General features: G+C 48.1%; 1 pseudogene across 1 annotated transcript; it reads left to right on the top strand.

Annotated features, from left to right (window-relative positions):
* The first annotated feature begins 676 nt into the window (after positions 1 to 676).
* On the top strand, positions 677 to 2,576 carry LOC311594232 (glyceraldehyde-3-phosphate dehydrogenase-like; annotated as a pseudogene). Its single transcript has 2 exons — positions 677 to 1,614; positions 2,138 to 2,576. The product of its transcript is annotated as a glyceraldehyde-3-phosphate dehydrogenase-like (transcript).
* The last annotated feature ends 12,167 nt before the right edge of the window (positions 2,577 to 14,743 follow it).

Here is a 14,743-nt window from a genome sequence, read left to right as displayed (position 1 = left end):
AAGGACAGGAAGGCAGGACTTAGACAAAAGACTGATGAGGCTGTGGGTAGGGGCATTTAGCAAAATGTCTCCACTCTTTAATTTGGAAAGAACTGAACCCAGCCCAACTGGTTGGCCAGGAACATTACTCTGATGGGGGAGGGGGAGGGGCAGATGAGGTCCTTGGTTAGCATATTGATTCTTGTCCACCTGGCAGAAAAGGGATGCTGGGCCACATCCGGCTGGCCAGAGGTGGATGGCCGTGATGCAGGAGAAGTTAGGGCAGAGAGAGCAGGAAGACAAATGGCACATGCTGGACCTTTTTGCTTGGAGTCAGCCAAGGAATTTGTCACTAAATTGTCTTTCCAGGAAAGGGACTTCTTTAAAAAAAAAAAAAAAAGATCTGCTCTATGCCCGCCCCCCCCCACATATGTAACAGATGTACAGAGCTTGGTCCTCATGTGGGACCTCTCGCAGCAGGAGCAGGGGCTGCCTCTGCCTCTGTTGCCTGCCTTTGGATCCCTTTCCCCTAACTGGACCGCCTTGTCTAGCCTCAATGAAAGAAGATGTGTCCAGTCCTACTTGCTATGCCATGGGATGTCTCCCCTTCTCTGAGAAGAAAGGGAGAGGGTAGAGGGGGAGGGAAGGGGGGGGTAGAGGGAAGGACTGGGAGAGGAGGAGGGAGGAGTAGTTCTGGTCGGGATGTAAAGTAAGTAAGTAAATAAATAAATAAATAGTTTTTTAAAAACCTTCAAGGAAATGAAGAGTTGTAGGTCCCAGCCAGCTCTAGTGGGAACTGGTTTTCCCTCGGTGCCCAGGCCAGAGTTGGAGAGGGCTACAGGCCCTGACTCACCAGGAGAAGAGACTTCTCAGGACTGAACTCCAAAAACTGCACCTTTTGAGAGGTCCTGCCTTTCCCTGGGTCAGCTGAGATCCCCTCACAGAGCCAAACCCTCTGCTATAGGCTGGTTCCTGGAGAACAAGGACCCCTTTAAAAGTCGCTCCAGTCAACTCTGCTCATCTCTGTTCCAGAGGCAGCCACATCTTTTCATGCAGCGCCTGCCTCGTCCCTTAGACAACGATGGTGAAGGAGTGAATGGATTTGGCCGTATTGGGTGCCTGGTTACCAGGGCTACCTGCTTATCTGGAAAAGTGGAGGTTGTTGCCATCAGTGACCCCTTCATTGACCTCAGCTACATGGTCTACATGTTCCAGTGTGACTCTACCCATGGCAAGGTCTGCAAACAGTCAAGGCTGAGAACGGGAAGCTTGTCATCGACGGGAAGGCCATCACCATCTTCCAGGAGCGAGATCCCGCTAACATCCAATGGGGTGATGCTGGTGCCTAGTATGTTGTGGAGTCTACTGGTGTCTTCCCCACCATGGAGAAGGCTGGGGCCCACTTGAAGGGTGGGGAGGAAAGGGCCATCATCTCTGCCCCTTCTGCTGATGCCTCCATGTTTGTGATGGGTGTGAACCACGAGAAGTTTGACAGCCCACTCAACATTGTTAACAATGCTTCCTGCACCACCAACTACTTAGCCCCCCTGTCATCCATGACAACTTTGGCATCATGGAAGGACTCATGACCACAGTCCATGCCATCACTGCTACCCGGAAGACAGTGGATGGACTGTAGGAGAGAGAAACATGTTTTTGTGTTGATCCCAAGTGTGGGATTGGGAACAGACTAGTGAGAGAGCAGGATGTTTATCCCCTTAGAAGTCAAACCACTTCGTCGGGGAGCTTGGATGTAGCCAGCTTTGGGATATATATATATATCCAAAACAAGAGGCTTCCAGGCGGGGCTGGGGGGTGGGGGCTTGGGATTGTTTTGGCTGTTCAACACTTCGAGAGACACTCCTAGAGAGAACTGCTCCAGGGAAGGCTTCAAGGCTTTGGACTCCAGCTGAGGCTTCAGATTCCAGTTGCTCCAGGTTCCAGCAGCAACCTTGTTTGAATTGCAGGTTTGCTTGAGATCCTGCGGACTATGCCAGGAGAATCGTTCCTCGAAACTGATATCCTTAAGGTTTCGTTATTGTGTTCTTTAATCTCCTTTTCCTACTTTTTGGGTTAGTCGGGTTGTAAGTGAGGTACGCTCTGTTAGTGAGTTTATAATAAAGTATAATTGTTAAGAAAACTGAGCCTACAATGGCCCCTCTGGAAAGCTGTGGCGTGATGGCTGTGGGGCTGCCCAGAACATCATCCCTGCATCCACTGGTGCTGCCAAGGCTGTGGGCAAGGTCATCCCAGAGCTGAACAACAAGCTCCCTGGCATGGCCTTCCGTGTTCCTACCCCCAAGGTGTCTGTCATGGATCTGACATGCCAACTGGAGAAACCCACCAAGTATGATGACATCAAGAAGGTAGTAAAGCAGATGTCTGAGGACCCACTAAAGGGCACCCTGGGCTACACTGAGGACCAGGCTGTCTCCTGGGACTTTAGCAGTGACTCCCACTCTTCCACCTTTGATGCTGGGGCTGGCATTGCTCTCAGTGACAACTTTGTAAAGCTCATTTCCTGGACTGACAATGAATACTATGGCCTCAGCAACAGGGTGATGGACCTCATGGCCTATGTAGCCTCTGAGGAATAAGAAGCCCTGGACACCCAAACCAGCAAGGACAGGAGAGCAAGAGAGAGGCCCTGGGCTGCTGAGGAGTCCCTATCTCAGCTCGGCCCCCAACACTGAGCATCTCCCTCATAGTCTCCATCCCAGACCCCCAGAATAACAGGAAGGGGCCCAGGGAGCCCCATTCTCTTGAATAAATGTCACTGCACCCCCCAAAAAAGTCATTCCACTCAGGACAACTCAGGTCCCCTAGACACAGAGGGATGGACTCGCATTGTCTAACTTCTGTCAGAGTGAGGGGCCAAGATCAGAGGAAAGGGAAGGAGCCACAGGGTCTGGTCCTCAGAGTCTGGACCCTGACTCCATTTCCATCCAGTGCTCATCCATATCTCTGCCTGTCTGAGGCTGCTCAGGTCTTCTCCCCTGCCTACAGGTGGCCACAGCATCCAGGACTCTGCAGGAAGCCACAATAAAGGCCAAGGGTTGCTGACCCACCTCTCTGGGAGAACAGAGAACCCTCACTTCTCCTAGGGGATGACCCACTAGAGGGGCCACACTTCCAAGCCCTAGGACAGACCTCTCTCTCCCCCTCCCCCCCCATGCCTTTCTTTTTCTAGCCAGCTTCTGTCTGACCTGCTTTTCAAATTCTAAATACAATAGTAACTAAGGATGGCTGATCTTAAAATTCAAGAGCCGGACCAGTGAATTGTGTGCACTCCTCACCACCCTCACAACTCAGTACAGTGAGTGAAATCTGCTTCCATACAAGAGAAGAGGAACTGAAGTCTGAGGTGGGAAAAGGAGACACGGAGGGTTAAAACCCAGCTCTGTCTAGTGTTTGCCTCCGGAGAGGGAGAATTCGAGCTCGGCAGGTGAGCCGCTCTGGCATGTCTGCTGCGAACATGTGTTCGTTTTTTGGTTGTTGTTTTTTTTTTCCTCCTGAGTTTTTGTACCCCTTTCCAGTCCACTTTCCTAACATGCCATATAATTGATTCTGTCCACGAGCTTCTCCAAATCTGACAAAATCCTCCAGGCTTGTCCACCTCCAAAAGTCAACTTTCTGGTGCTTCTTGGCCCCAGACGGTGGTGAATGCAATCTGTTCGGATTTTTCAGATGGTTGTGAATAGAGATTTTGATGTCCAAGAAATTTACTGGAGGAATTCAGGCATTGTGGGTAAACCTGTACTCCCAGTACTTTGGGAGCCTGAGACAAAGATTTCCTAAGATCTTGGCTTAAAAAGAAAGGAAGAGAGGGAGGGAGGGAGGGAGGGAGGGAGGGAGGGAGGGAAGGAAGGAAGGAAGGAAGGAAGGAAGGAGGGAGAAACAAAGGAAAAGCTGTTGGGCAAGGCAGCTCGTGCCTATAATCTCGGTGCTCTGCTATGACTTTGAAACCTGGCTGATCTATGTAGAGTTTCAGACCAGCCAGACAAGGAACAGGGAACCCGGAAGAGCCTCTACCTGTGAAATGAAAAGCTAGGAAGAATCCTGAGCCCACTGTTTATGGCAGGACTGTAAGAGGAATCCCATTGGAAGGCAATCTCTATGGAGGAATGACAGCCTGCAGTCCATACTCCTGGCTGGAAGCAGCCAGGGAAACACGAGCCCTGAGGCACACAGAAAGGTGCCACAGGCAGTGCGTAGGGGTCCTTGTCAGCCAACCACATTTCCCCAGCAGGTCATCTTAAAGAAGGATGCTAATATTGTAGTCAATCTGCCACTTTGACTTATACCTATTGTCCCCTTGAGGTTCTGTTGGCATCATTTTGTTTAGCCGTGCTGGGTGCTGACCAAGGTCTTGTTCATGCTAGGCAGGCACTCTCCCATTGAGCTACATCCCAAGCTTTTGTGGCTTTTGTTTGTTAAATATTTAATTAGTCTGAGAGGAGAGTGGGTGAGCAGGAGCAGGAGCAAGAAAGGGAGAGGAGAGAGAGAGGGAGGGTGGGGTGGGGTGGGGGGCTGTGTATATGTGTGTGGGTATATGCTGCCACAGCAAACATGTGACAGTGAAAGGACGGCCTTGAGTGTGTCCTTGCCTTTCACCTTGCTGAGACAGAGTCCCTTGTTGTTTTGTTTCACCACTGTGTATGCCAGGCCAGCCGGGCTTTAAGCTTAGAGGGAGTCTCCTGTGTCCCCCTCTCATCTCATTGGAGGAGCACAAGTACTATTTATGCTCAGGCGTGGGGGGCGGGGAGGATTCCATCGCAGGTCCTGAAGCTTTTACTTCCTGACCCAACCCTCAAGCTCTTGTTCGTTTCAATTTTCAATTTTTAAAATATTTTATTTTGTATCTATGTGTGTGTCTGCATATATGTATGGGCACATGTGTGATGGTCCCCAAAAAGTCCAGAGGAGGGTTTTTTGATCCACCTGACGCTGGAGTTATAAGCAGTTGTAAGCCATCTCAAATGAGTGCTGGGAATAGAACTTTAGGGCCTAACCTTCTTTCCAGCCCCTATTTCCTGTCCTACAGATGGCCTCTGCCGTTGTCCTGCTAGTGTGTGTGTGTGTGTGTGTGTGTGTGTGTGTGTGTGTGTGTTCAGCCAGCATCCACAAGCACACAGTTGTGCCTTCAGAGTGCTCTCTCTGCAGTTGGCACAACTGAGGAAGGCTTACACTATTTGGGTTCTATCTGTCATTAGCTGCTCTATATCTGTGTCGGCTTCCACAGCCCCAGCTGCCCCATTACAGTCTCACACCCTTTCAGCTCAGGTGAGGAGGGCAGAATCAGCCAGCGAGGATAACAGAGGGTAAGTTCAGATGCTGTTGTTGTATATTGAACCAGACTCCGTCCAGATACGATCTTCTGGCTAGACTTCAACTCCAAGGCAACATGAAAAGAAAGGGAAGTCCCCTCCCCCACCCCCATCCCCACCCAAAAAAAAACAGCATCCAAAAATGCACACATGTAGCCGGGTGTGGGGGCATACACCTTTAATCCCAGCACTGGGAAGGCAGAGGCAAGTGGATGGATCACTGTGAGTTTGAGGCCAGCCTGGTCTACAAAGTGAGTCCAGGACAGCCAAGGCTACACAGAGAAACCCTGTCTCAAAAAACAACCCCCCCAAAAAAAACATGTATGAAAGCCTATTCTCTTCTTTCTTTCTTTCTTTTTGGTTTGTTTTTCGAGACAGGGTTTCTCTGTGTAGCCTTGGCTGTCTTAGACTCTCTTTGTAGAACAGGCTGGCCTCCAACTCACAGCGATCTACCTGCCTCTGCCTCCCGAGTGCTGGGATTAAAGGCCTGCGCCACCTGGCCTCTTTCTTTCTTTTTTCTTTCTTTCTTTCTTTTCTTTCTTTTTGGCAGGGTTTCTTTGTGTAGCCCTAGCTGGCCTGGAACTAGGTATATGAGCCAGGCTGGCCTCAAACTCACAGAGTTCCTCTGCCTCTACCTCCTGAGTGCTCAGATCAAAGTCCTGCGCAGCCACCACCAGGCCAGGAGCTTATTCTTTAGCAGTGCCTTTCCCCAGCTCTTCGGCTTTCTTCTTCCTGATCCAGCAGAAAAATCCCCAGCAAACAAAGAGCATCATGGGATCAGCTGTGATCCTGCCATTGTAGGGAGGACTGGAAGAACCAACTGCAAGCCAGGTCACCTGTAACCTTCTAGAAAGAAAGCTGTGGTGACCTTGAATTTGGGGGGTGGGGCTCTGGGAAGCAGGGGGGAAAAGGATCTTCTGTGAAGCATTTCCTGCCAATAGCCTGGTAATGTCCCCAGACCTGTTGGGCCACTGCCTCGCTGCCTGCCACCTTGCAGATGGAGGGAACCAAACACTGACTGTCCAACAGCTAGGGACAGGCACATGCACAAGACACTCACTTAACTATTGCTCAGCTCAGCCCTTGAGAGATTAGCTGCCCCTGTAACCTCTGCAGGGAGTTAGAGGCAGCAGAGTATTTCTATCATTGCTTTTTGTTTAGTTTGACTTTGTTTGTTTGTTTGTTTGTTTGTTTTTGAGGCACTGTCTCACTCTGTAGCCAAGACTGCCCTGGAACCTACTATGTAGTCCAGACTGGATTCCAACTCACAGTGGTCCTCCTGCCTCACCAATCCTTGTGCTGGGATATAGATGTATGTTATCAGACTCAGTGAAGAGGCAGTAGAGCCTTAAAGATCCCATGTACTTCTTAGGGGCCGGAGAGAGGGCTCAGCGGTTAAAACTGGATATATTGTTCTTCCAGAGGATCCAAATTCGCTTCCCAGCACCCACCCATGTCCCCTGGCTCATAACTGCTTGTCACTCCAGCTCCAGGGGCACCCGAGGCCTCTGGTCTCCTTAGGCACATCAACTCACGTGCACACACACTCAAACACATACTTATATACATAATTCTAAATAATAAAACATACTCTTTAAGCCAAGCATAATCAGGAGGCAGAGGCAGGCGAGCTGGAGGTGAGCCTGGTCCACATAGTGATTTCCAAGATAGCCAGGGCTGTAGGGAGACCCTGCCTCAACAAACAAACCAAAATACCTTTAAAAACAGAAAAGTCAAAGTACTGGCCCAGTGTCCTGTAATTCTGGTGGTTAGGAAACTGAGGCAAAACCATCACGAGTTTGAGGCCTGCCCCTTCATCCACCTGAGGGGAAGTTTCCCCATAATAACAGAGAAAATTCCTGACAAGGAGGAAAGAAGAGGAGCAGAGAAGAAAGGAGGGGCACGCCCTGGTGCAATGGCGTGGCTAAGGCAGGGAAAGCCAACGCCTACCAGCGGTAGGGAAGGGCCCTGTGACAGTTGCTCACAGAAACTGCCTTCAACCCAGGCATCTACAAGTGGTTTAAGTGGCTAAACGGAGGATATGGGAGTGATAGGCAAACAGAAACAAGAAGATGAAGGGCCCCATGCAGCTCAGACCCAGCCCCCGCAGAAGCCTTCTGACCACTTAGCTCTTTCTTCCTCTGCTTCCTATGTTTCTAGCACACACTTCAAGGAGGACTTTTAACCCTGCTTGTCATTTGTCAGCTCCTGTCATAGGCAAGAACTGGGCCTTGTGTCCCTTTACATTTGGCAAATACCAAGCGCTCAGTGAAGATAGGACAGGTAGAAGACCAGGTGATTGGGTAGATGCATAGATGATGATGACAGACAGACAGACAGACAGACAGACAGACAGACAGACAGACAATGGAATATATAGGTATGAGTGTGTGTATGTTTATGTTTATGTTTATGTTTATGTGAATATAGGTATGTATACATGGATGGATGGATGGACGGACGGACGGACGGATGGCAAGCAGCAAAGGGAATACAAAAAGAGACATCTGTGCAAGAGAAGAAATCAGGAATCACTATGGAATCTGGCATTTGTCACATTGACTTAAAAGGAAATGATAGCTGAAAGGGAATAAAGTGTTCCAGTAGGAAAGCAAAAGTAGGCCGGGCGTGGTGGCGCATGCCTTTAGTCCCAGCACTCGGGAGGCAGAGGAAGGTGGATCTCTATGAGTTCAAGGCCAGGCCTGGTTAACAAAGCAAGTCCAGGGCAGCCAGGACTACAGGACTACTAGGGAAACCCTGTCTCAAAAAACCAAAAGAAAAAGGAGGAGGAGGGAGGGAGGGAGGAGGAGGAGGAGGAGAAGAAGAAGGAAGGAAGGAAGGAAAGAAAGAAAAAGCAAGAGTAGAGGTTTGGGGCCCCAAATGGAAAGTGGCCTAGGCCTGATGAGATCCTGAGTTTTCAGAGACATGGGAGGAAGTGGTGATACCAGGGAACTAACAGGAACATAATTAGGTGAGAGACAGTGTCATGAGAGGTGAAAAACCAAGAGAGATGTCCAGGAGTCACAGCATGGCCACAAGAATCCCCCAAAGAGAACACTTTCAACAATCAAATGGTGCCTCTAAAACACAAGTAAAAGAGACCCACCAGGACTGGAGAGATGTCTCAGAGGTTAAGAGCACCATCTGCTTTTCCAAAGGTCCTCAGTTCAATTCCCAGCAACTACATGGTGGCTCTTGACCATCAGTAATGAGATCTGGTGCCTTCTTGTGGCAGGCAGAATACTGTATAAATAATAAATGAATCTTGAGAGAGAGAGAGAGAGAGAGAGAGAGAGAGAGAGAGAGAGAGAGAGAGAGAGACAGCGAGAGAGAGAGAGAGAGAGAGAGAGAGAGAGAGAGAGAGAGAGAGAGAGAGAGAGAGAGAGAAAGGAGACCCACCCAGCCTTCCTGGGGTCAGGAGGGGCATTGTTAATCTTTTTCCAATGGTAGCTATGGAGGGAGTCTTGAGGGTAATAAAGATCACAGAATGAGCAAATTCTTATGTTCCAACTCAGGGTCTGCCACAAAGTCCCATCTCTGATCTCAGTCTCCCTGCACATCGCTAACTTCTGCGGGTTTGCTGACCCGGGTGGGGATGGAGTTTTGTATAGTATCAAGTTCTGCTCCCAGGGAAGGATGGAGCTGAGAGCAGGGGGAGGAGGAAGTCCTGGGTCCAGACTCCTCACTCTATAGCTCAGGAGACACTCACAAGCCTTTAAACCTCTCCTGGGCCCATTTCCCTACAAGTGAAACAAACAACACAACCGCTATCACGAAGGGTTGCTGGGAATAAAGAGGTGGCAGTTAAGGCTTCTAGCTTGTCCAGAGGACTGAGGCTGGGTTCCCGCAGTGGGGTGGCCCATATCGCCTGTAACTCCAGCAGCTCCAGCGGATCCAACATTGCAAGCACCTGTGTATATCTCTCTCTCACACACACACACAGAAAGAGAGAATGAGAGAAAGAAAGAATAAAAATAAATGCTTTAGAAAGAAGTTCTAGCCAGGAGTGGTGGCACACCCCCCTAAACCCAGCACTCAGCAGGCGGAGGCAGGTGGATCTCTGTGAGTTCAAGGCCAGCCTGGTCTACAATGAGAGTTCCAGGATAGCCAGGGCTTTTACACAGAGAAACCCTGTCTCAAAAACAAACAAACAAACAAACAAATAAATAAATAAATAGGTTAGTTCTAAGGTGTCAAAATAAGTTGCAGATGAAAGAAAGAATATAAATAAATGTTTTCTTTCCAAAAAAAAAGTTGTAAGTTATCAAAATAAGTCACTGCAGAGAAGGGACCCAACAGTTACTGTAGTGAGCAGCTGACACTCCAATACGGTGGGTCTCCCAGAGGACAGGGCACCTCACTCCATTCACACTCAGGGGGCTGCCTCCAGCAAGCCTGAGAGCTGAGTGTCCTTTCCACATCTGGCGTTTTACCTTCCACAGTGGTGATGTCGTAGGGCCAGGCTGTGAACTTAGTTGATGAGCCAGGCTGCATCTTCCTCTCACCGTGGCAAAAGTGTGACGTGGCCACCGTGGTGGGAGGGAGGCCCCAGTTGTTAAGCCCATTCCAGAAACTTCCTCGGCTCTGCAGCATCATTTCCTTGTTTAGCTCAAAAACCAACTCACACAGCAGGGAGCCGACTTATACTGACTGGCTCTTGTGCCAAGCCCTGAGCTTTCCTATTTTTTTTTCAAACCTACATAAAAGTTATAAAAATAGTACAATGAGCACCCATGACCTAGATTCTCCAGTTAACACTGGGCACTTTTGTTTTCTCTCCTTGAATATGTATGTTTTGTTAAACCATTTCAGAACAGGTTAGACTCTGGTGCTTCAGTCCCCAAAACTCCAACGTGTCCCCCGTGACCAGGAAAAGGACATTCTGCTCAGGAGTGCACTACTGTCATCAAAGTTAAAACATTGTGCCCAATGCCTTAACAGTACTGTATAAGTCCACATTCAAAATTTCCAATTTTATTAAAAAAAAATTACTGTTAGAACTTTTTTAAAAATCCAGTTTAAAAAAAAAAATCAAGGCTGCTATGCCTTATTTTATCAACATGGCTTCTAGTCTTCTTTAATTTTTTTGTTGGTTTTTTGTTTTTTGTTTTTGTTTTTCGACACAGGGTCTCTCTGTGTAGCCTTGGTTGTCCTGGACTCACTTTGTAGACCAGGTTGGCCTTGAACGCACATCAATCCACCAGCCTCTGCTTCCCGAGTGTTGGGATTAAAGGCGTGTGCCACCACTAATCTTCTTTCATTTTATTTTATTATTTTTCGGTAGTGGTGGTGATATCATCTTAGACAGGGTTTTTCTGTATAGCAGAGCCCTGGCTGTCCCAGAACTCAGTATGTAGACCAGGGACGGAACATACAATGCCAGGTTTGGTGGCAGATGCCTTTACCCATTAGCTATCTTGTCTTTTATATTTCTTTATTTTATTTTATGTGCATAAGTGTTTTTCTTACATGTGTAACTGTGTACCACATGTATGCCTGGTGCCCTTGGAGGTCGGAAGAGGGTGCCGGACTTCCTGAAACTGGAATTATAGATGGTTATGAGGTGCCATGTGAGCTCTGAGAACTGAACCTGGGTCCTCCGGTTAAGAAAACGTCAGCCATCTCTCCAGTCCTTGGTTTCGTTGAAACAGGTTCTTACTGTGTAGCCTAAAACCTACAGCAGTCCTTAGACCTCATTCCTCCTAGTGCTGTGGTTCTCACTCCCAGGACAAGGGTTTGAGGTGGCGGGAGAGCACACACATGCACACACGTGTGTCAGTACACGTTATGTGCACTATGAGTGTGGAGGCCGGAGGTCTACCCTGGGTGTCCTCCTTAATTTCTGTTCATCTTAACTGTTGGAGACGGGATTTCCTACTGAACCTGAAACTAGATGATTCATCTAAACATTCTGGTCTGGGAGCCACAGGGCTCCTCCGCTCCAGGACCACAGTTGCCCATACAGCCTGCAGTCCCCAGCTTTTGCCTGTGCTGGAGATCAAACTCGGAGCCTCGTGCTTATGCAGCATGTTAAGGACTGGGCCATCTCTTCAACCCAGCTCCTTTTAGCACTGTGACAGACTGTGAGGGAAAGCAGATTTTTTTTTCCCAATTGCGCTTTATTTGTTTATTCTGCAGGTGTGCATCACCGCAGGCATGCGGAGATCAGAAGACAACTCACAGCAGCTGGGTCTCCCTTCTGCCCTGTGGATCCTGAGAAGGAAACTTAGGTCATCAGGTTTGGTGACAGGTGCCTTCTTCTGGAGCCACCACAGGTTTTGACAGGCCCTGGTATGCTGGAGGAGGGGACTTCTCCAACTTCCGCTGTGCAATGAGCCTGGCCTTCATGGTCAGCCCGTCTTGATTCCTTTAGGCCATTTTAGACATTCGATGTCTCTTTCCGACCCCCTTTGTAGACCTCCAAGGGGGAATGCTGCGCTCTGTCACATACTGCATGGTACCGAGGCTGTAGCAATTCTCTGGGCACAGTCATCATTGAATTCTGTCCTGTTGCTTAGCAACTCCAGGACATTTCAGCCCTTTCCAGCCAGAGGGTGGGTGGAGGGGGGTGATAGTATGAGTGGCTGGGTCCTCCTTGCTCTGGGGGGGTCTCCACGTGGCCAGCAATCTAACAAACAGGGAGGTTCTTACATTAAAGGGAACTCCTTCTCTCAACGGGCAAGCAGTGTCTTCAGGAGCCTTTCTTGTGGCCTGAGAAGCACACTGTGCCATGGAATGCGGAGCTGCTCCTGGAGGAGGGTCTGAGGATATAGAGGAGGCTGTGTGGCATTCCTGCAGTGAAACCGGATGGAAAGATGCAGGTGTCACCTGCATCCTGCCGGGGAGAGGCTCTCAGTTAAGCATCCTTGGCCATGCTCCCCTCTGGGAGACCTAGGCATCTCCTTAATCACCCAACCCTGCTGTACTAATTATCCAAACTCACAGAACAGGTCCTACCCTGTCTTAGCACAAAAGCAGAGAATCAACCAGTCTTGAGTATTTATCTAGAACTTTACTCGTCTTACTTGGGTAAGGTGTAAGGTCAGTGGCTTTTAGCTGGGGCCCTCAGGAACCCCTTAGAGAATTCAGAAATAATCAAAGGGGCAAATTTTGAAATTACATCATTTTTAAAATACATTTCTGAAATGTTAGTAAATTTGTGGTTCTGTGAATAGTGTTAAAAATCCATGGCTGTAATCTGTGGCTATCACTGATATTTCTGTAGCAGTTTATAGTTGCTAATGTCAGTTATGATGATCACTACTTAGAAACTATGGGAGTTAGTTTTGCAGTCCTGGAGATCAAACTGAGGGCCTCACAGAAGCTAGGCAGGGAAGCTACACCTTCAGCCCAGAACTGTGGCAGTTGTTAGACATCACACCCCTGCCCCCACCGCCCACTGTGCAATCCTACTGTGTTCATAATGGAACACATAACAGTATTTCTGGGTTCATGAGTGGTTTTTTGAGAAAGCATCTTACATAGCTCAGGCTGGCCTCAAGGATGACCTTGATTCTCAGATTCTGCTGCCTCTGAGTCCCTAGAGCTGAAATAACAGGCATGTACTACCTCGCCCTGCTGCACACAATATTCTTAGCATCACGTTTACGTTACTTGAAAAACAAGCCTACATCAGAGATCTGGAATTGTTCTCACTGAGGGAGAAATGTTGAGCTGGGGCATTTATTTACCCATGGCTCTTGGGGTTTTTGTGTCTCTTTCTGTAGTTCATCCCCTTTTTAATTTTTGTTTCTGTCGGGGTGGGGGTAGGGGGAGGGGATGGGAGTTCCTACACTGTAGTATAGGCTGCCTCAAACTTGTGCTGATCTTTCTGGTTCTGCCCCTGGAATATTGGAGTTACTTTTAGACTACCGCCAGGTACTCTTTGTTTTTTGTTTCGTTTTTCTTTTTCAAGGCAGGGTTTCTCTGTGTAGCCCTGGTTGTCCTGGAACTCATTTTGTAGACCAGGCTGGCCTTGAACTCATAGAGATCCACCTGCTTCTGCCTTCCAAGTGCTGAGATTAAAGGTGTGTGCCACCTCGCCGGGCCTGGAGTTACTTTTAAATTTACTCTTCTTTCCAAAGAGAGCAAGCACAACCACATGCACACGCTCACCTGCAGAGACCAAAGGCATCTAATCACCTGAAATTGTGGTTATAGGCCATTGTGAGCATCTTAATGCGGGTGCTAGGAACTGAACTCAGGACCTCTGCATGAACGGTATGTGCTCTTAACTGCCGAGCCATCTCTCCCCTACACCCTCTTTTCCTTTTGAAGAATAAAATGAGTTAGGGTGTCAAGCATTAGGTCACTCGGTTTCACAAACTTCTCAGATGCAAGGCTAGATCATTCCTGGAGATGTCCAGTGTATGCGTTCTTTTTATCAAAAGCTGCATTTCCATACTTCAAGAACTGAAGTGTCAAGATAGTGTAAAACTAGTGAGGGTCCCTAGACCATCCGATTTTCTCAAGATGCAGATACTTTGTGGCATTGGCCAGGACGTGAGGCACATGAGAACAATCTGGACTGTAAATGGTGTTCCTGAAGCAGTCGCTCTCCCTTTCTACTTCTGGAAAGTATTTCAATCGTGTTTCCTGTAGTTATATGGTCACATTTTTTTTTAATTTGTAGTGATGCTTGCAACTGTTACAGTGAAAATCAGAATTGGGCACACACCTTTACTCCTGGTACTTGGGAGGCACAGGCAAGCAGATCTCCGAGTTTGAGGCCAGCCTGGTCTACAGAGTGAGTTCCAGGATAGCCAGGGCTACACAGAGAAACCACATCTCAAAAAACAAAAAACAAACAAAAAGAAAAAGAAAGAAGGGTTGGAGAGATGGCTCAGCGGTTAAGACCACTGACTGCTCTTCCAGAGGTCCTGAGTTCAATTCCCAGCAACCACATGATGGCTCACAAACATCTATCTATAATGTGATCTGATGCATACTGTCTACATAGTAAATAAATCTTTTTTAAAAAATAAATAAACATTTATGGACTCTGCAGAAGAAAACACGCGCCACTTGAACCCCAGACTATAATGACACACTTGAAATTAGGTGCAAACAAGGCTCCTAAAGATGAATTTTTATATTACCAACAAACTTTTTTTTTCACTTAGCCCAATACTTTTGATAGGAAATTCAGATGCCTGGATCAACCACACGATATGGCAATGAGAAAAACATCAGTTTAAAAGTGTGTCCTCTTTCTGAGTTGGCATTCCTTTGACTGATGAAATCCCGGGGACTTTTAATGAATTAAAGCCACATTTGCCCACAGGAGTCAGCAAAGTCACCAAACAGCTTGAAGATAATTTTGCACACAGTAGGATAAAAACACACAATGGCGTTGCACTTCCATCGCTAGCACTGTTTCTGCCAAGTTTGCGATCTGCATGTGAGCGCACAAGGGATGAATTTCTACATACCCACAG

This window comes from Acomys minous (genome assembly GCF_964271855.1).
Source record: "Acomys minous genome assembly, chromosome: 3".
NCBI lineage: Eukaryota > Metazoa > Chordata > Mammalia > Rodentia > Muridae > Acomys > Acomys minous.
The sequence above is the reverse complement of the archived record's forward strand: the minus strand, read 5'-3'. Positions and strand labels throughout refer to the sequence as shown.